The sequence below is a fragment of the Mytilus trossulus genome, chromosome 10, assembly GCF_036588685.1.
Source record: "Mytilus trossulus isolate FHL-02 chromosome 10, PNRI_Mtr1.1.1.hap1, whole genome shotgun sequence".
NCBI classification, from domain to species: domain Eukaryota; kingdom Metazoa; phylum Mollusca; class Bivalvia; order Mytilida; family Mytilidae; genus Mytilus; species Mytilus trossulus.
The window spans coordinates 55,826,290-55,850,082 of NC_086382.1; the positions used below are offsets into that span (position 1 = coordinate 55,826,290).

Below are 23,793 nucleotides of genomic sequence, written 5' to 3' on the forward strand. Positions count from 1 at the left end.
TGACCTGAATGTAGAGGAATTTATTATTTCGTTTTGAAGAACTGTCGTGTAGTATATGCGTCACACCACCACTACATTATTTGCTGCCTTGTCTGCCGGTACGAACACAAACCGCTCTGCGAGTACCTTGAGTTTGTTTTTTATTCTAGAAATGGGTATATCATGGTTCCTATTATTAATTTCAGAATTGTTTTCTAAATGAGATATTCGAATATCAACAGTATTCATAATTTTATTCAAATAACTGTCTAAAGATTTTTTATCGAATTTTTCACGTTTGCACCAATTTTTACAATAGGCAGACAGAGCGTCTTTAATGACCTGACGACACTGTTTCCAATCTATTGTAGACGGAGGACGGTATTTCGGTCCTTTCTTTAGAAAAGTTATGACTTCACGGTCATCGACTATGTTGAGGTCTCCTGTGATAACATGACCATAGGGAACATATTTAAAACTAGATGTTTCGCAATCTCAAGTGGAAGGAACATTATTTTCTATATTGACGTCTGTTGTAATTGACGTATAATTGAAAATCAAATGTCTGCTCGGTTTTTTATAAGAATACGAAATAATGGGTTGTTCTATATTATCAAAATATGGAGGTATTAAGCTATAGACAGAAGAGTCATTGAATATGCTAGACAAATTAATAAAATCAATACCTCTATTTATATATTTTAATTTGAGAAAATGTCGTTTACGATTTTCAGGTTTATCAATAATAGGAAAAAGCCTGTGATGACAAAAGGCTGTAATAATACGGGTGTATCCATAAAATGGGCTAAAAAAAGAAATTTTATCACAATCAAGAAAAATAGCATATAATTTACTTATAGGTATCTGACCCAGTTTGCATAATACTTGATGTCTGCCATTATTCTTTATTATAGATAACAGATCAGCAAGTGTATAATTTATACGATGTTTAATACGTTGATTGCGGTTCTTGCGTTTACCATGAGACCTATTATTTCTAAGTCGTTTATCAACAATATTAATGACATCGATATGAGTTTTAGATATGTTCCCCTGCCCTAATATTTTATCATTTAGACCGAGAGGATAAGCTGTTTGAAGTCTTTTTATCCAAAACAATTCGCGAACTTCGCGTGATTTTTCAAATTGCTTGTGTGATTCTCCTGGTTGTTTTTGAACGGTTTCGAGCGGTTGGAATTTTATATATTTCAGAATATGATTATGCTTATCTAAATGCTGATATACTAAACTTTTGAATTTTTTGGGTCTACGAAAGCGGTACAGATGTTCTTGATTTCTTCTGAAATACTCTCGTCCCGTCTGTCCCACATATTGAATACCACACTTAGGTTGGGTTCAAGTTACCACATATATTAGGTTTTGAGTTTTTCAGGTAATATCACAGGAAAAGGAAAGCGAAAAGGTTCTCCCGTTCACTGTTGACCTTATAGTATTTTGAGAAGTTAATCTAAAACAAGTTAGTCATTTTTTGGCATTGCACGGGAAAATTTGTGGATATCCACGTGCATTTTTGTTAAATAATCTGGCTGTAGTGGCATTACCAATACGTTTATTTATGCACGTAGATAACCTAGAAGTTGTGTTGTTGATAATATTTTTTGTCTTCTGTATTACACAGATTATAATTGTAAGTTTTCAAGAGGAAAAAAAGGCCACTGTCAAAAAGGAATGAATCATGACAAAAATGAATGAATCATGACAAAAATTTATGCAATATTTCGTATTATACTATATATGATGTGTCCCCGTCGAAAATGGATTATAAATCTGATGAAGATGACAACAAACACATTTAAAATAGAGAGACTATTGATAAAAGATTCATTTACTGATAGAAACAAGCTATACAAATTATTGGAATTACTTTTGTTAATGATAAGATTTATTTGGCGCCCTTTTATAATTCAGATGTTATAACATATTATTCACAAAATGAAAGAATTACACGATACTATTGACACAAATGAATATTCTGCATTATGGGAACCCCTGATATTGTTTAGAATAATTAATTGATGATAAATTAAACCACTATGTAGCCAAAATATTTTTTTGTCTTTCTTCGCTTATGCTTGACCTCACGGTGATATAAAAAATGACACCCTGTAAAGTCTCCAGGTTAAATAATATTTTTTTGATTTTGCAATTTCAGACATTAAATAATTTCCTTATCATGGTAAAAAGTACATTCTCCTCTCAAATAAAAGACTTACTTTGCTAACTCAAGTTACTTTATATAACATTAATTACAGCAAATGCACCATGTATGTGTGGCATTGAAAGTGTAAAATTACGACCATTAGCTTAGAGTGCGAGTTTATCGAATTATTTTTTTTTATGTTCCCAGACATATTAAAACGAAAACCGATCTATTACAAACTTTGCTTTTAGAGAAAGATATTTCACGTAAAAATACACATAGCATGTTTCATGAAATATTACTAGATGTCATTTAACTCATGTTGACTACATTGAAAATATAATAACTACGTTGTAATCCCGACACATTCTTGTGGTCCTATTTTTCACATACTGAAATATTTCTATTGTTATTTTCTTTTTCGCCAATACTTGGGACAGCGGTTAGGACATCCTAGCTAAGATCATCCTCAACTAGCTTCGATGTGCATGCTGAGAAATGTTGTAAGTCGGTCCTAATTTATCATAATGTATGTCCTAAGAATGTCTTATAGGACCGATCTTAATAGGACAGTTTCGATAACATAAACATCTAAAAATGTTATTATGTAACAAAAATATTTTCTTTTAAATGAGAAAAAAAATCCTTTATTTACTTGCACATTTCTTTATAATTTAGGCATTAATCTTAATGCCTGCAAACATTTTTCATTATTTAAGCTTAAATCCTAGGATTTAAGACTAATGCCTAACATCATTTAGGCAATAGACTTACTGCCTAAGCGTTAGCTTATTGCCTAGGATTTAAGCTTAATGCCTAATTTCACTTATTGCCGCTAACATATATACCGGTATTTATATATCTTTACTTCTACATTTTCTTTTTCAGATGTGTGATGATATAAGAAAAGTGTGTTGAAAGAATTTCCCTCTTTTCCAACATTGACTTGTGCACTAGGATTTAAACATTCCTCTGTAAGGTAGGTCGAAATTATTTTTTATGTCTTAATGTAATCCTTTTAAATAATAATATTCGTGTATCCTATTGCTGTCTCATTGGAAATCATATTAATGATTAAAGGTATAGTAGCCCTTGTACATGAGACAAATCAAAACTAAGAGAATATCAGGAACTGCAAAAAGAGTTGCGTCCACATGATAAGTGTTTGATTATATATAAGTCTGCATTATCCTCCAGGCGATTCATCACTCAGTTTAAATGTCACAAGTGTCGACTATTCTTGCATCTCAGTTCGAAGACTGCGAACACATGTTGGGAATGTATTTCGGCACAGTTACTGCTTTAAACGGCATCAAGGTAGAATGATTGTAGAAATATTCGTACATATATAAATTTAGCTGCGGCGCCGTAGCTCTTAGGTCCTTATGTTAATTTTCTACTTTTTCAGGACCATAGAGCTACGGATTTTTCCTATTTCAAAACGTTCGACATTGCGACCTAGGTTCAGGTGGCACTTATTTCTCAACAATTTATTGTTTATAATCAGTGCAAAGCTTTTCAATATATACAGTTCGTTTCGTTATATTTTTATCAAGAAATGACGTACCTAAATAAATAGATAATGTTTTAATAGGATACTAATTTAATCTTGTAATTTTTTGACACTTATCAATTCACGGAGTCAAACTTCATGGCAGAGTGCAAAAACAGTCGATATACGCCAAAGAGACTCTATATTCATTTCTTAAGACAATGACACTACCCCAAAAGATATCGGTATATCATATATGATTTAAAACTGGCTGATTGGAAGTGAAACAAGCCAAGTAAAGAAAACACGTACATTCTTGGTTACTCGTTTCCTTTATTGAAGTTTGGTTGTCAGATTCCTAGAATCATTGCATGAAAGTACTTTATTATCACTGGTAATTCGATGTGATTAAAAATAATGAAAGTTCGCTTGAAGTTAATTCAATACCAGATAAATGGACTGTGTTACTTCCTATACAACTCACTAGTAAAGATAAATCACAAAGGCTTACATAATTTATTTTGTATCAGGAATGTTTTTATTTTATCAAATCTGACGACTTGTTGCTTTTATTGGAGACTGAAACATTGCTTGTCTAACATATTGGTTTTAAAGTAACTGGACTTTTCCAATCGCCATTATGTATAGGACGAAAGTTATCATGTGTCTGTGCTTGATATGTTTGTCATACTTTCGACAAGTCTCGTATAGTCCATCGCATATTCATACTGGTTCTGCAGTTGAACGTGTCAAGTACGGATAACCGGACCTCGAAAATTACTTGACAGTGCCAGAGACCACACCATAAATCATATACTGTTCATTCATTATTATTCTTTGGAGTCCAGTGTTCGTGGGTTTCGTGGGTACAGGTGAACCACGAGGTCAAATATTCAATGTATTACAAAATTTCTGTAAGCTTTGTATGCAGAGATTAGCAAACCCACGAAATCAAATATCCACAAAAATTCGGGTCATCCCCAATCCACGAAAAATTGATACCCACGAAAATAAATGAATCCACAGTAACTGTTTTTGTCATGTGCTTAGTCGTGAATTTAAGTCGTAGATATATCCATGAAAATGACAGGTTTTTTTTGTCTAAAATATTATTCATATTGACTACACTTTCTTACTTCTTTGGTTGTATCCTAACATGATGTTGGGACCATCTTCAATATTGAACCTTCATATAAACTATGCCGATTGTCTCTCTATGTAGAATTAATACCTATACGCAATCTATTAAAGACACACTATCAATATAATATAACAATGTTAAATTTTATTGTTTTTACAAAAAAATAGATTCCTAATAGTTTAAAGCAGTGACATGGTGTACTAATGTATGCATGGGGAAAAACATATGGAATTGACACAACCCCTTAATCGCGACGTAAATGCTGATTTTTGCAATTCGTGCTCTCGCAATTTGCAGTTGTTTCTTCGAGGGAGTCCAAAAGCAAACTTATCTCATTCGTCATTTCAATGCTACAGTAGAGCTTTCATCTCAGAACAAAAGCGTACATTTAATGTTGCCTCAGAGTGTCTTTTCTTACATAAAGTAAATGACTTTAGAGTTATGTTGAATAATCTCTAAAAAATGATAGGTCAATTTAAACTGACAAATTCAAATGTTAGACTTTATCAACAAACAGAACGAAAATCAAACCACTATTATGTTCCGGACTTGGTACAATAATTTTTTGGAGTGAAATTCTGAGTTAAACCTGGTTTTACAGCTATGTAATCCCCCACTTATATAAAAGAGGGACGAAAGATACCAAAGGGATAGTCAAACTCATTTATCTAAAATAATCTGACAATGCCGGGGCTAAATATGCAAGAGACAAACAGACAAACAATAGTACACATGACAAAACATAGAAAACTAAAGAATAAACAACGCGAACCCCATATATAACAGTCGTGCATACTCATTGACAAATTAGGTGAGTAATTCCAACAGACATAATACGTGACAATAATTTGTATTCAGCAGACAAAACTGTATAAAAACACTTCGCAGACATACAACACAAAGAATAACAATTGCAAACAACCAAACAGATAAATCTAGTAATGACGCCAACAATGTTTTTAAAGATATCATGTTGTTCAATATTGACATTATCTATTCTAGGAACGCATTTGCTAATTTTGGCGGTAAGAAATTGTTGTTAAAGAGTTTGTTTTATGAATACTCGAAACCAAATTTTCGTGTATATCATTAAACAAGAAAAAGGATATTTTAAGGATGTTTACTAAATAAAATATATCTGCATATCATATTTTTTTAAATTGTCTCAAGACTTTGAAGGTGCAAGAAAATTGGTACCGTTAATTTCAAACTACCACTGGGTCGATGCCTCTGCTGATGGACTATTAGTCTCCGAGGGTATGACCAGCCCAGTAGCCAGTACATGAAAATGCGGATTTTTTGTGTTATTAAAAATTGCTGTTACAAAATATAAGAAATTATTATAAATTAAGGAATGTATCTCCCTCATGCAAAACTCTTATTCCTTTCACGGATTCGGTTATACGTTTTGGACCTTTAAGATTATAGCTCTTCATCTTTTGTATAAACTTCGGACTTCAAATATTTGGCCACGAGCATCACTGAAGAGACATGTGTTGTCGAAATGCCCATCTGTTGCAAGAAAATTGGTACCGTTTATTTTGTTAAGGATGGTGGAATTTCTAATTTAATTAAGCATAATATTTACGTTCTTGTTAAATCAATCATACGTGGAAAGAATCGGTGTTCTTTTAAAAATTTATCAAGGGGTTTAAGAGCTGTAAGTTATCCAAAATATGATGTGTGTGTTGTTTGCGTACTGAAAAGTTGTCTTTACCAGTTGTGGTTTAATTTCAAATATGACCACCATATCCTTTTCTACCAATAAATGAAATGCTTGAAAAAGTATGGATAAAACAGTCTGAATTTTGATTTTGAAATGTGATTAAACGCTTAAAAACATTAACGGGTTCTAACACAGAATGAATGTGGTCAGAGAAATTGAAAAGATTAAATTTACTTGAGACCTTCTTCGACTTCTTTTTTTATATCAACTTCTGCGCACAATTTGAGTGTGTATGTTTTTTTCTCGTTCAGCAATTTGATTTACAAAAGTCGTTAACAGCAAGCACTATCGTGAAGTGGCTTTTAATCAGAACCGATTCACTGAATATTGCCTAGCATGTACAACATATAAAGCAAGAAAAACATAAATAATTCAAAATAACTCGTTTGAGATGATGAGGTATTTCTTTAAGTGTTACAATTACTGTAGGTGAGTGCATCATGATAATTTATAACTTGGTGATAGTGTAATTAAAATTTAGAGCTTAGTATACTATTTATGTGTCTGTTTTAACCATTAAATCTTCAAATCAATCATTCATTTGTTTCTGAAGAAAAATCAAATAACAAAACTACCGAAATCCGAAGAATATGCAAAAACTGAAATGGCAGCAACAAGTGATGAAAAAAACATCAAACGAATGGACAACAATTGTCATATTTCTGACTTGGTACAGGCATTCTCAAATGTAGACAATGGTGGATTGAACCTGGTTTTATAGCGCTGAACATCTCACTTGTATGACAGTCACATCAAAATCACTTTTTTGATGCGTTTAATAAAAAACAGACATAATAGGTAAAATTAAAAGGAACAAATCTTGATTGCTGAACTTAAGATTGGTGGTTGGTCATCGGCCTATTGAAGTACTGGGGCTCAATAAGTATATATGTGAGGACAGACAGTTTGTTGAAATATCGATCCAATCGATTCAAGAAATATGCAGGCGATGAAAACGTTCACTACTTTTAGGATATTAACCGAATATAGTGCGATATGTTTGCCTATTCAAGATATCGCTAGAAGCTTAGTCTGATGACGGATTACCGATAACGGATTCAGAACCTCCTGCTTCTTAAAAGGGTTAAATACTTCAGTGCCCATTTGATGTCGTTGATTTCGAAGCGCTCTGACCAGTTTTGGTCAATTCAGGTAAAGCTATAATAAAGTCGTATACTTTTGTTTTTCATGTATCGTTCAAAGGTTTTTGATGTAATAGAATAATTATACTGTGCAACGATGATTATACACATTATTGGTACTTCAGGATTGTACATAATGTATACTTCATTTGTAAATGGTTAAAATATGTTATGTATTGTGAAATTGGAATGGGGTGTATGGAAGAGGAAAATGTATGTCGTGGTATTGATAATGGTTTAAGTAGAAAGTGTAAGTGGTTCAATGGCTAATCAATCTCATACTACTTTGTAAAATTCTTTATAAAGTATGATAACAATGCATAAAAGCTAGCTAAAACTTTTGATAACTCATTTGCTTATTATAAAAAAAGTAGTGCAAATTGTGTTTCCCACGTAATCAACACGACGTAAAAATCATGCTACAACTGTCATGTTTTAGTATTATCACAGATCCAGAAGACCCATAAATTTTACATTAGAAACAAGTTAAATATATTTTGAAGAGATAATATACATTTTCACTTCTTCTGCACTGATAAACATATTCCAGTTAATTATACTCAATCATGATTTTAACACCGCAGCAAGTTTTGTTCAGAATGTTCGATTAGTGTGCTTGGGAGATTGCAAGAATCTTAAATCGATAGTTTTACATGGTCTTTATATTATAATAAAAAAATGTTAATGTCACATCTGGATATGTGTTTGAAAGCTATTTGCACGCATGTCCATTAATTAAATCACAACTTGTAACCAGATAGAGCTATGTCATGCCACTTGCGTGACTACATTCTGAACAGGCCTTGCTTAAACGTCTTTGTCAGATTCTCAACAGGCTACTTCCGCATTGTATTACAAAGGAATCAGTTCCTATGCTGAACTTTATATAGAAATAATCTTCTGAATCAATACGTACATGAAAGAAAAGTACTTGTCAAATTTAAATGGTGTGCCTCCCCTAACGTTGCTGTAAGAGATTATAAGAAAATAGATTAATTGTTCTAAAATGTATTTAGAATAGGATCTGTTTAAATATGTTGTAAGGAACGTGCATTTTTATCCGTTGCAACTAATCTGTATTTTTGTCTATCTGATGAGTTAAGCCTTTTTCTACTGATTTTTATAGTTCGTTCTTATGTTGGACTGTTAAACAACTGTCCCAGGTTAATGGGAGGGTTGAGATCCCGCTAACATGTTTCAACCCGCCACATTATTAATGTATGTGTCTGTTCCAAGTCAGGAGCCTTTAATTCAGTGTTTGTCGTTTGTTTTTGTGTTACATATTTGTTTTTCGTTCATTTTTTTTACATAAATTAGGTCGTTAATTTTTTCGTTTGAATTGTTTTACATTGTCTTATCCGGGCCTTTTATAGCTGACTGTGTGGTATCGGCTTTGAAGGCAGAACGGTGATCTATAGTTGTTAATGTCTGTGTCATTTTGGTCTTTGGTGGATAGTTGTCACATTGGCAATCATACCTCATCTTTTTTTAACATTTACGAAAACTATAAAATAACTGCAAAAGTTCTACTGTCTGTAAAACATTTGTAAGTAGTAACGTAACATTTGTACTTGAGTATTTTGCACATGCATATGTCGCTTGATATGGTATCCAAGACCAATCGTTAAAGTTATTCTACTACTTAATAGTTATGACTGAAAAAAAATCTACTATATTGTGATGGTTGATCCAAACCTAGAATGTTTTACCAGTTGACACACTTGATGACACTCTTTTTAGAGGAGTTCATATATTTGCGTTTATCTTTAATATCATATACTATTTTGAAATACCGGATTTTGTTTATAGATATGTTTTTGACCAAATACAACTTCTTATAGCTACATACAAATACGACGCAACAGAAGTACCGGAATATTGTGCAGGAATATTGCAATTGTTATCATAAAGTCCGTTTATATTGTTTTCGTTACAGTCCAGTGTTTATGTTGTTCCGCTGTTTTCCTCTTTATAGTTTTTTGTCGTCGTCTTTTATCCGGATTTGGTTTTTTCGTTATTGAATTATGACTTTTGAACAGCGGTAAAATACTGTTACCTTGATCAAATCTCTTGAATCTATAAGATAATAATCAGGAAAAAATGCCACAATCGCAAAATAAAAATCAAAATTGTGCGTCGACTGGTTAAGCTGTACATGGTACATGCAGTATATGCATTGCTTATCCTCACTTTGGAAATATTGTTACAATCGGGAAACTAACAGGTCAGACGACGTCTAAAGGGTAAGGAACACAAAGACATGTCACTTATGAGTTAAAACACAGACACATGTTATCGGTCATTTAATCGTGTTGGTAACAAAAAACTGACCTAGAGTATTTATTCAAACTAAAGAAAAGGTAATACATGAAGTGTCCTGCAAAGAAAACTCAAATGGTTTGTCATACATATTTGAAAATAAAGACTTCCCTCGAAAGAATGATAATATGAAGGGTACCAAATTTTTGGCACCAGATGTTGAAAAAAATGTCTCTTCAGTGATGTTCGAGACCTCTATATATCGAAAGTTTATAAAATATATAGAGCTTACAATAAAATGTGACAGAAAAAAGAAACAAAAAATTGTTGTATTTGAAAAAAGAAATTATCAAAATAAACTGTGTGTTACATGTATATAAAAAGAGGGCACATACAATACATAATTGAAAGACAATTCAAAGATTAAGTTCCAATAGCTGTTCTTAAGTTCATCATTGACAAAACGTGTATGTTGTTTTAAAGGGTACACCAATAAATTTTATACTAGCACATATTATATCATACTATTAGTGACTTGCGTATAGGTGTTGATCTTGATTCAAATAAACGATTTTTGTCGTAAATATGCACCACCAATCTACATTAAGGAATAATCTGAGGCAAAAACAATACTTGACGTGTAATAAATAGAACGATACATATAAATCAAGTTTTAGATAGACTGGTTATTGGATCTTCTTGCTTCATTTAATGTTAATCAAAAATTATACAACACATCACATAGTTACCATAAGATTTACAAATCTGTTTGGATTGATAAGTCTATAATAACATGATATGAAACAGATTTATTTGACTGACAATCTAGAATCGAATCAGTTGTTTTTCTAATTTCAATAACTGTTTTGTTAATGTTTTTTTTACTCACATTTTTATCGATAACTCTATTAAAGTCGGTTTTACTTCATATTCAACAAGAATATTTCTATAGAACATGGATTCTCACTCGCACTATCATTTTCTATATTCAGTAACGCTTGAAATTGGGGTAAAAACTATATTGTTGCATTAAAGTTAGAAAGATCGTATCATCGAGAATATGAATACTTAGTTTTAAGGTCAAGGAACAGTAAATGGGCTATGTCGCAGATTTTGCAAAAAAATTGCATACAACCTTTGCTCGTTGAACTACAACTGAAAATCGAAAAAATAATACATTTATCTCTTTTATTATCTGAAAAATTGCAGATTGATTTCTTTTAATATGGGTGAATATTTGTATAGAAAGCACATAAAATCGGCGAAAAACCTTCTGAAATTTGTCTTAAAATCGCCAAATCTCTAATTCTACTCCATAGATTTTCTTAAAAAACTATATATTGTTGACACATAAATTTCTGTTTTAATGATATAAAATAATCATAGGGTCACCGACTTCGTTTTTTGTCTAGTAACCAATTTGTTACCTTGTTGGTAGTGAAAAACGTCCAATATCAACGTTTTACGGCCTGCGACGTTTTGTTGGATTTTTTAACAAAGAACGCAACTTTGAATGATGTGTACCGTAAAAACGAAGTCGGTGACCCTATCTTTATTTTACACACATCATTATAACGGAAATTTATGTATCAACAACAAATAGTTTTTTAAGAAAAATCTATGGAGTAGAATAAGAGATTTTGCGATTTTAAGACAAATTTTAGAAGGGTTTTCGCCAATTTTATGTGCTTTCTATACAAATGTTCACCCATTTTGTAAGAATTCAATCAGTAATATTTCAAATGATAATTGAGATAAATGCATTATCATTTCGATTTTTAGTTGAAGTTCATCGAGCCAGAGTTGTATGCCAAATTTTACTGAAATCTGCGACATAGCCCATTTACTGTAACTTGACCTTACACAGGGAAAAGTGCCACGCGTGTTTTACGTATATTTTACATATGTTAAACATGTGTTTGGTAACGCATGGGAAACATCTTTTTCCTACCACACATGTAAAACGCATGTTTTAAACATGCGTTATTCATGCGTTTTACGCATGAATAATACATGTTATGTAAAACACATGTTAAAAACATGCGTTTTACGCATGAATAATACATGTTATGTAAAACACATGTTAAAAACATGCGTTATTCGTGCGTTTTACACATGAAAAATATATGTAATGTTAAACGCATGTTTCAAAACCATGCGTTAAGCATGTGTTGTAAGAAACATGTGTATAATATGCGTTTTAAATGATGCGTATAACATGTGTGAAACAAACATGCGTATAATGCATATATTTCAAATCATCCATAAAACCTTTGTCAAGTTAGCTAGTTCACATTCCATATGTTCCACAAAACCAAGACGACTTCTGTTTACTTTTGAAGGCTGTTCCCTAGACATAATTGCTTTAATCAGTTTAATTTGGACTCTGTTTGGTAGTAGTCCAATTGGCAGCATACAACATCTTTTTATGTTTATTTTGACCACAAATCTCCTTTCAACAAGCAACATCAGTATCATATTACAGACAAGACTTCACTTTTCATTAGCTCTGTTTGAATACACCAATAAACAAAAGAAATGTCTGTAACACGATTTTCATGTTTCTAAAACCTTTATCAAGTACATTTGACACTAAGATGTTTGAAAAGACAATGATATGAAATATTTGATGGAATAAAAACCTACAATCTTTGGTCTCTGTAGTTTCATTGGCAGTAATACCACAACTCTTTTATACAGAGGTCAAAATTATCTTAAAAAAATTTTGTGGAATGTTGTACATGTATTTGACAATTTTTGTTAAAATGTTACTCATGGTTAAACTAAAACGTACACATTTGTTGGCTTATGCATATAATACATGTAATATGAAAAGGAAAACCCAAAAAGTGTATTAATGGTTCCTTTAGCATCAATTTAAATACAATTTTGAAGTTGTGTCCCTTGCATGTTAAATGATCTGAGACTGTATAATTGTTTTTAAACATATTAAATGAAAAAGTCAATAAATCTGCTTAAGAATATATTTATATTTTTTCTCTCTGTTGTCTATTTGTTGCAGAATATAAATTTGAAAAAAACTTGGATTTTGATTTCACTCTACTTTTATTTACAGCATTCTCAAAACGTTACAATCAACTTTTTTTTGTTTTTGTTGTTGACATAATAACATTATCAATTGAATGTTCTTTCTTCTAAATGTCACTCTCCTTGATGTTGTCTTTATCTGAAAAGAAAACAATAATATTCATAATCATACATTTAAACTTAATTTGATTTATTCCCATATACTGTAAGTTGTTAGTTTTAAACATACTTGTAATGAAATAACCTCAGTGACTTAAAACATGCTTTTCTGTCTCATTTTTGTCTCTTGTGGAGAGTTGTCTCATTGGCAGTAATACCACATCTACTTTTTTTATATTTTTCTCCTTTTGATATAACATATTTGAATAAAACTGGAAAGTATTTTATAAATATAAATATTTGTTTTGCTATCAGTAAATTAAAACCAAACTAAATATTATTGTTATACACATATGTATGTTTACCAGTTTTACAAACTGTTGATACCTATATTTTGGCATTGTACAAGATCATGTTCTTATCCTATGACTAATGGCGGTATATTCACTAAATCCATTAGATGTGTACTGATTGATATTTAAGTCTCAGACACATGATTTTTGGTTTTACATTTGGCATGAGTTTTGCTTATTTTAAATTCTTCTTCAATGGTCTCTGGTAATGCTGGTGGAGAGTAATGACTCATTGGCAGTTGGCAATCATACCACATCTTCTTATTTTTATATTAAAAAATTGAAGCTAAAAATTGGGCACAATGAATATTTGTAATAAAAACAATCTATTGCAATACAAAACGTAACCACAACTGATCTTTTTACTTACAAAATCGAACAGTTTTTAAAGTGTTACTACCATAAGATGTTAGTTGAAACTTTTCATTCATTCATTTATAGGTATTAAATACCCATGAAACTTTTAACAACTGCAATGTGTTAGGAAAAGCAAGGATTGCAAGGATTAAAACATTTTTTTTTAAATCTCTCTCCAAATATTACATAATTATAAATATAAATTTAAACACAAACCTACTTTTTTGGCCTACAGAAGTCCATTCTATGAAAATATCCTTTGGTTATGTATGCTTGGCTTTCCAGAAACTCCTGTAACATAAATATGAAATAAAATGAAGTTTTGGATACATTCTTTATAAGATGTCATTTTTTATTAATTATGAACATGGTAAAGGTACAAATAGTTTCAATTCACTCTCAATGAGAGTGTTTTTCAATAAAGGGTTACAGCTAATTTCCTAATGCATGAAGTGCAAAATGTTGGTTAGCTTGCTTGCTTTGTTTGTATATTGTGCAAACATATTAGGATAACACCCAATTGAATTCAAATATAATATATACCATGTATACAGGTTAAAATATGCCTATACATAATTTGTTTAAAGATGTCAATCTTATTCACAAAGCTTGTATAAACAATTATACAAACAAAATAAGCAAGCAAGCCAACAAAAGTTTTACTTTGCAAGCAGAAGGAAATCAGCTGTAATACATGCCATTTTCTCGTTTGAATTGTTTTACATTGTCTTATCAGTGTTTGGCCTTTTCTAGCTGACTATGCAGTATGGGCTTTGATCATTGTTGAAGGCCGTACAGTTACCTATAGTTGTAAATGTCTGAGTTATTTTGGTCTTTTGTGGATAGTTGTTTCATTGGCAATCATACCACATCTTCTTTTTTATATGCCGTTCATCATGTTCCTTCCTGTTAGACATCTCTAAATAAAACACTGATTCACTATAAATAGTTGGTTTATCAAAATGTCAGTTAGTCCATTTTCATTATTTTGTTTTTTAAATTAAATATGCTTAATTAATTTCACAAGATTTTAAAGAAAATTAGTGGGGAATGTCTCCATGGGACACAGATGAAGCCCCCTCTTGCATGTGCTCTAAATGCTTTGTTTTCAGAGATATACTTTTTTTGTAAGCCAAAATCTATATTTTACCCCAATGTTCAATTTTCCATACAAGGTTGGTTAAATAACAATAGCTGTATTTTGACCTAATGGTCAATTTTCCATAAGGTTCAAAATACCATATATGGGCCATCTTGCAATTGTACGAGTTTTTTTTTTTTGCTGTGTATTTACTAATGTTGATTCATTGATATATACCCCTTATAATTTATCAGTTGTTTCTCTACTGCATTTTATCCTTTTTTATAAATTCTCCTTACTATTTGGAACAGCAGTGAATCCCAAACTCTGTCTCACTAACAAATCTCAGATAAAAAGCAGTTCAGAAAGAAAGAACTTTCAAGAGGTTTTAGTTGAATGTTTAGTAGAAAAGTTCAAATTTCTGTTTGGTCAGACAAACACTTAAACAGTTTGGCACAGACTGTCAGCTGATTGTAACAGCAAAGTAACCTTAATATTTTTATAGTAATAAGTTTCAGCATAAATAATGTATTGAAAGCAAGTTGTCTTACAAAGTTCATATTCAATACAGTAAGTCTCGCAAAGAGCAAAAAAACGAAAGGCCACATATTGTTTTTAAAACAATTTCACCTCATGTCAGATTTGCTCTAAATGCTTTGGTTTTTGAGTTATAAGCCAAAAACTGCATTTTACCCCTATGTTCTATTCTTAGCCATGGTGGCCATCTTGGTTAGTTGGCCAGGTCAAGGGACACATTTTTAAACTAGATACCCCAATGATGATTGTGGCCAAATTTGGATTAATTTTGCCAAGTAGTTTCAGAAGAGAAGATTTTTGTAAAAGATATAAACTCAGATTTACGAAAAATGGTTAAAAATTGACTAAGAAGGGCAATAACTCCTAAAGGGGTCAACTGACCATTTAGGTCATGTTGACTTAATTGTGAACCTTACTTTGCTGAACATTATTGCTTCTTACAGTTTATCTCTATCTGTAATAATATTCAAGATAATAACCAAAAACAGCAAAATTTCCTTAAAATTACCAATTCAGGGGCAGCAACATAACAACAGGTTGTTTGATTCATCTGGAAATTTCAGGACAAACAGATCTTAACCTGGTTACAATTTTACCCCATGTCAGATTTGCTCTAAATGCTTTGGTTTTTGAGTTATAAGCCAAGAACTGCATTTATGTTCTATGTTCTATTTTTAGCCATGGCAGCCATCTTGGTTAATTGGCCAGGTCACCGGACACATTTTTAAACTAGATACCCCAATGATGATTGTGGCCAAGTTAGGTTTAATTTGGCTCAGTAGTTTCAGAGGAGAAGATTTTTGTTAAAGTTAACAATGACGGACGCAAAGTGATGGGAAAAGCTCACTTGGCCCTTCGTGCCAGGTGAGCTAAAAATCTTGCACCATACAAAAAATATACTTACAATTGCTGAATTTTACTTGAAACATTTATCAGGCGTCTTCCCTTGCCATTTTCTTCACCATTTGTGGAATTTTTTAAACATCCATGTACATGTACATTCCTGCATGATATAGGGTAGGTCAAATTTGATAACTAGCCTAAAGGATAAAAAGAAATCCATTTCATAAAAATCTTACAGAAACTATTTTCATATTAATTTACAATTACAGTGTTCATGTGAAAGCCAAAATGAAGTTCATAGATATAAGAAGATGCGGTATGAGTGCCAATGAGATTACTCTTCATCCAAGTCACAATTTATAAAACAAGTAAAAGTAAACCATTAAAGGTCAAAGTACAGTCTTCAACATAGAGCTTTTTATAAATTTATAAAATCTGGTAACTCAAAAACCCAATATCTACAAATATAAAAATTGTAAGGGATCTCATGTCAGAAGAAATAAACAATTCACCAAATTTTTTGCAAGAAAAAGAAAACATTCTTGGGTTATTGACCGAAAACTGGAAAATCAACCTTTTTTATGGATATAAAACCTAGTAACTCAGAAACGTAAAATGTAAAATTTATAAAAATTGAAAAGGAGTTCATGTCAACAGATATTAAAAAAAAATCACCAAAATTTCTTGCAAGTAGGAGAAAACATTTTTGAGTTATTGACTAAAAACTGAAGAATCATCCTTTTTTGATGAACAACCCTGCTACTCAGAAACTTAAAATATAAAATTTATAAAAATTGAAAGGGAGCTCATGTCAAATTCACCAAAGTTTTATGCAAAATGGTTATATTAAAGCATTTATGAATTCATGTCCAACATGTTGACCATGGACAGACAGACAACGGTATACCATAATACATACATGTATGTACTCCCATAAATGGGTGTATAAAAAGAAGAAACAAGAAAAACTTATGAACTTAGTAACTACATCAACAAACAAAAACAAACAAAAACTACTAAACATCAGATTCCTGACTAAGGACAGGTGACACACAACTGCAGGGGTTTTAAATGTTTAAATGGTATCAAACTTGTACCCTTATCTGAAACAATAGTGGCAATTGTAAACTAAAGTTAACACAAGGAAACAAAAATTGATCATCATCCAATGTAATCCTGATAGATGGACCAACAGTGCCTTAAATTCTTAATGCCTACATAAGGCAGTCTGCATAAAGTCTCAGTGGCAAATATTTCAGATATCAGTATAAACAATTCATGTCAATCAAATAATTAAACTAAGAAGTGTATTTTATACTGAACTCACTATATTGGTTGAGGGAATATGTTGATGGCAGTACGGTGACCTATAATTGTTAATGTTTGTGTCATTTTGGTCTTTTGTGGATAGTTGTAATCATACCACATCTTCTTTTTCATACATATTTTGAACAGGTGTACAAATATTTTATATATTAAAACAAACCTTAGTATAATGATAAAAACTGATTGTATCAAGTGCTACAATATTATATATTATTGCAGTGAGGTTAAAATCTCTGGCATTTATTGATTATCCACAAATACTTATCCGAGAATTTTTTTTCTCTATCATATACATGTATGTTATGATATTTTTCTAAGATCATCCATTAGAACTTGCAGTTGTCCTATAAAAATAGGAGATGTGATATGATTGCCAATGACAAAACATTCAAGCAGATATGATTGGCTGCATTTGAACATCTCATTTATTATGGAGTCGAAGCTGCTTGATTTATTGTTTTTAGTGGTTGACAGGGGCTTGTTTAGTAGGCCAGACCAGCTTTTACTGTCAATAGCGATCGCTAACCTACATTTTTTGTAAATGTATATATTGTTTTTTTTACATAGGATAACGAATGCCATTGACAGTAAAAGCTTGTCTGACCCACCTGTGAGGGTTTAACTGCTTCTTTAATCTCTTTTTATACGATATATTTTGAGTGGTACATGTATAATGCTATTGTGTCGTTATTGCCAATTCTTTTTTTCTTGGTGGTCCTTGGAAAATCTACTGGTCCTCACTATCAAGTCTATTAATAAATACTAAAATTGTGTCAGTCCTATGCAACATCTTGGTGGTTAAATCCTGAGGACTGACACTTTTCGCAAACTCTGATTATACATTTCAATGGTTATAAACAGATAAAAGAGGGACGAAAGATACCAGAGTCATAAATCGAAAAATAAACTGACAACTTCATGACTAAAAATGAAAAGGACAAACCAATAGTTCACACGACACAACATAGGAAACTAAAGAATAAACAACACGAACCCCTCTTTTTTGGAAAAAAGTTTGTTTCCAGGTTTTGAAAATATTTGTTTTGGACCCTGAGAAAAAAAAATGTTTGTTTCACCCTCAGCTGCCACTATATGTAATGCTAAAATTGAAAGAAAAAAATTGTTTTCGGTTTGTCGCTAAAAAAATAGATTGTTCTTCGCCGAAAGGCAGAGACGTATTATATGTCTCTGCCGAACGGCCCGAAGGCGAAAAAAAAAGTTTGCACAGAAAAAACAACATAGCCCCCCCCCCCCCCCCCCCCAGCCCCCCCCCCCCCGAAAATCAAATGGTTGCTGAATACAGAATGCTGCCTAAGTTCGTGCATGTCTTTATAATTAAAACTGGATGAATCACAGAAGATTGATTCGGGTGAAGCTCTACTGTGATAATCATATTCAAGTGAGGTATATTTGCCGTTATTGTTGATAGGATTTCAAACTCCTATAGGATAGTCCTGTGGATAAATAAATCAGTTTTGGAAATGGCAAAATATCCTTTATGAAATGTTAATCAAATAAAATATTAAAGTTGAATTCTTACCCATCTTGTCTTTAGTGTCCTAGATTGAAGATATCCTACATTGTCCTAGCTGCATCTCATTTCTTCCATAAAATTTGCTTTCACGAATCATTCTGTATTCACGAATCTTAGTCTCACGAATCATGATGTCAATATCATTGTCGTCTGTCTGAACGCTCGTTTCCGGGTGAACCGTACGGGCTAATATTAAACCAAAGACGAAACATTTAAGATTCCATTTAAACGGCATTAAATGATTGAAATCTATCCGAAGATTTATAAGTCATTAAAACAAGTAAACATGATTAATAATTGTATGTAACCGATTGGACCTTAAAAAACTATATGAATGTGGATTCCGTAATTTCCTCGGAATCTCCATGCCAGTGTAATGGTATTTCCCGCGGTTATTTTTGTACAATAAAATACGGTATAACTACAATTTTGCAAAGACTCAATCAGTGTAAGTATATCGATACTGTGAATCAATTAACATGAAAAATTGTAATTTCTAATTAATTTTACTGGACACATAATGATATTAAACACACGGGCACCTGGTCAATTCGTCACCTTAGTTAAGCCCATTTAAGTCAAATCGGCACCTTTTTTCAGGAAATTTCTGCAATTGATTTTTTAACTGCCACCTTATATTAAAAACGGTTTTCATCTTTTATATGCAAGAAGTTTTTGGAACTCTTCTCTACTGCTGTATATAGTAATACAGACGAGGAAAAAAAGAAGAGAAAACACTTAAATTTTATCACAGATTTTTTTTTTGAATAATCTGCCTTTCCTGATTTTCCTGATCTTTTCAGTGGCAGATCCATAACTTTTTCTGACTGACCTAACGGGGGCCCGCTCCAGTCATGCTCCAATGATTCCCTATATAATCAACAAAATTTTCCCCACAAAGGGGGGGGGGTAAATGTATAATGGTAGATGGAGATCCAGCACTGTATATAAATAGAGCACCTAGATTCTACATGTAAAAATATGGTTTCTTTTTCAAAGGAGGTTTAAGGATCAGTTCAATTATATTAGATAGTTTATAAAACAATTATGGGAGTCTTCAATAGTTCACTTGCAAAACTGTAACATAATAGTAATTTTGGATGTGGACGTAACCACTGTGGGTTACCCGAATTAAAAAGGGGTGGATTTGACTTTTTATGCCATATTGACTATCAAAGGTGCCCATTTGACCAGGTGCCAAACATGGCAAAATGACCAGAATTCAGACACAGTGTTAAAAAAATTAAGATGTATACAATTTTTTGTTGAAATGCACACTACACTGGCAGCTTTTAAGCTACATTAGATTGTAACTTGAGTTATATTTCTTGTAAGTAATTATACATGTGTTAAAAATTATACCGTTTTGAATGATGATATTGAAAATAAGGAGATCAATGTAGTATGATTGCCTATGAGATTACTATCTACTAATGTCCATATGAACTGGATTTAAGCATCTATATAGGACACCTTAATACCTTTAACAATAAACAAAGCTCATACTGTCAGCTACAAAAAATGTATAACAGGCCATCAAGGCTTAATGACATGACACAATGTTAAATGATTTGCCAAGGTAAATCAAAAATGGCAGACTGCATCCAACAACAACTAAATTTCATCTGGACTTGGAACAGGCATAAATAGAATGTACGTGTACTGGGACTGTTGTGTAACAGCACAAAAGAGGAACAAAGTGGTGAAATCGTTTAGAAATTGTTTTGATTCATTGAATTGGAACAAAGCTAAAAAAAACATCTAACATGAAGACAAACAATCAAAACTTAATAGTACTTTCAGTTACTAGTATTGAAAGCTCATTAAAAGCTAAAAAAAACTCAAACATTAATATATAAACCATTTTTTCCCATACACATATACATGTATATATATGTATAGATGTAATTATCAGAGCAATTTGTTTTACAATTTTTGTTTAACATTTTTCATTATCTAATAAACTGATATATTTTTTATTAAAGTTTCCAAGCAAGTCAATACATGCAATAACAAAAAAAATTTGGGACAAGACAATGTTTAAAAAACGTGACCAAAGAAAAGAAAAGAAAATGTACTTGTAATCGACACTGGAGAAAAATGGACTCTTCAGGTAAGAAGTTTTATTCTGCAATGACTTTTGTTTAATAGTTTATCTGTTTTTGAATAAAAGAATGTGTAAAGTATATTTTAGTGGGACAGCATCCCAACAAACAATAAATCAGAAGAGATATCAAGTGGTAAATATTTTGCTTACTGAATCAGACAAAGTTAATACCAAATGTGCCATGCTATAAATTATCCTTCATCTGAAGAAGGTATGAATATACATATATGCAACCGGAATTTTACAGAAAAAAAATCTGTCCTTTATTATGTCTATATATGCTAGCTGCAAATTTTTCACTGCATTTGCATAACTAGTTAGGTTAGTACTTTTTCATCTTTTTAAAATTTTGTCTTGCAAAACAACACATTGCAGGGATAAAGTAAATGCATCAAGTTTTCATTTTATCCATTTTTTTGCATGTTTACACATTCTTTTTCCCATACAATGTTTTGGTGAAGTTAAATAATAGTAGTTAGTACACATGTTGCCACTTGGAAATATAAATGATATGAAAAATACTATTGTGAGCTCTCTCAAGCCTAGCTTTAGAAAACTGCATTTGTTACTTATTTCAAGAATATATACCTGTTGATTTTGCACATTTTTTTCATAAGAATGTTCATTATATTTTTGCCTTTCATGAACCTTTAACTTTCAGTTACATTCAGTTCTTGTGAAATTTGACATCTCTTATACAAACATCACAAATGTCTTTTTACTTAATCATCTTTTTTATGTTTACAGAAGAAATTGTCACATGGAAATGTCTTGGGCAGATTAAAAAGAAGAAGTAACTGTGCCAGGAAGCAGTTCCAGTCATTTGCAGCAACAGGACTGTGATGAATAGAACTTTTATATGAATTGAATCAAAATATAGAATTTAACAAACTTGTGTCAGATGATATACTCTTATGATGCTATTGAAGGACATCAATGATGAGAAAGAAGTAAAGGAAAAGACAATAAATGACAGCATATCAAATATCACAATGTATATTAAGTCAGTTAATACATTGTTTCAACTTCATACTTTACAGCATTTCATTTTAACCATGTGTGAATTTTGTCTATTCAAGCTTAACCAAATACTTTAAAATTAAGATATTAAATATTTTAGGCAGACATGTTTTTGTATTTTTTCATTTATTTTTCAAACTTTCAAGTTATTACATTATTCAGTGGCGGATCCAGCCAAAAGCCCATTTTTCAAAGGGGTTTTCCAACCAAGGATAAAGGAGGAATTCTAATCGTGTCTTTCATTTTTAAATTGTTAATTTCCACAATAAAGATAAAACATATAAGCCAAAGATAAAAAAATCAGTCATAAAAAAAATATAATTTTGAAATTCATGTAAAACGCATGTAAAACATGTATTTTACATGAGTTTGTATTAACATGTGTTTTACACATGTGAAGTATTTCATGCGTTTTGTAACGCATATTTAATATATGTTTTTGCACGCCTATTATACGCATGTTGTAAAAAACATGCATTAAACGCACAAAAAAGATACGTTTTACACACGTTTTCTTTAACATGCGTGAAACATGCGTGGCACTTTTTGCTGTGTAAGTTGATTGGACCTTAACTTCATTAAAAACTACTTTGACCAAAATTTTAACCTGAGGCGGGACAAACAAAAGAACGGACTAACGGACGAACAGACAGACGCACAGACCAGAAAATATACTGCCCCTCTTCTATCATATGTGGGGCATAACAATATTTATTGATATAATTTTAGCTTATATTTCTTATGTTAAAATTTCATTTTGAAATTTCAACATTCGCATATTTCAGGGCTTGTATGTTAATACCAAATATTTGAAATAATGGTTTGATGTTTAAAAATAACTTTTCATGCAATGATGATTGGTTAATAATACAAGTCATCACTCTAAATGTTTACGACCAACCGCATGATTTAGTGATTGTACATGAATCTTTAAAAAATGTTTTTAGAGCAATCAGGATTATACTTTGGTCCGAAATGTGATAATTTCTACGTCATAAGAGTGGCACTCGAATAATAACACTACATCGGGCAGAGGGTTCAAAGTTTATAAATTTCAGAACCAAGATTTATAAAGATATACATTTTTTGCGTTCAACATTGTTTACATTATTCTCCAAACAATTACTTTTAGTGTATTCCTAAACATAACTTAATCAAGAGTTGTTTGACATTTATGAAATATCTATTTCACAGATAATGACGGATATGTTTTAATATGAAATCATCCCTTCGTAAATTTTACGGACGCCATCGCCAATTGGTTGACCAATATTGAATAACCGTTTCGCAAATGATATCGGATATGTTCCTTACGTTGTAACTTCAATCCCCTTCCCTTTCATGAATGTGAAATACTACCGAATTAGACTACTTACCGGATTTGTTATCATATAAGCCACACGACGGGTGCCCCATATGGAGCAGGATCTGCCTATCCTTCCGGAGCACATCAGATCACCCCTAGTGTTCAGTGGGGTTCGTGTTGTTTATTCTTTAGTTTTCGATATTGTGTCATGTGTACTATTGTTTGTCTGTTTGTCTTTTTCATTTTTTGCCATGGCGTTGTCAGTTTGTTTTAGATTTATGA

General features: G+C 31.7%; 2 long non-coding RNA genes across 2 annotated transcripts; one reads left to right on the plus strand and one right to left on the minus strand.

Moving 5' to 3' along the window:
* Positions 1-12,976: 12,976 nt before the first annotated feature.
* LOC134686368 (uncharacterized) lies at positions 12,977-19,175 on the minus strand. Its single transcript, XR_010101603.1, has 4 exons — positions 19,085-19,175; positions 16,280-16,415; positions 13,978-14,048; positions 12,977-13,087 (listed from the first exon to the last, which is right to left on the minus strand). It is a non-coding gene; the product is annotated as an uncharacterized LOC134686368 (long non-coding RNA).
* Positions 19,176-19,399: 224 nt separating this feature from the next.
* LOC134686369 (uncharacterized) lies at positions 19,400-22,242 on the plus strand. Its single transcript, XR_010101604.1, has 3 exons — positions 19,400-19,526; positions 21,064-21,191; positions 21,933-22,242. It is a non-coding gene; the product is annotated as an uncharacterized LOC134686369 (long non-coding RNA).
* The last annotated feature ends 1,551 nt before the right edge of the window (positions 22,243-23,793 follow it).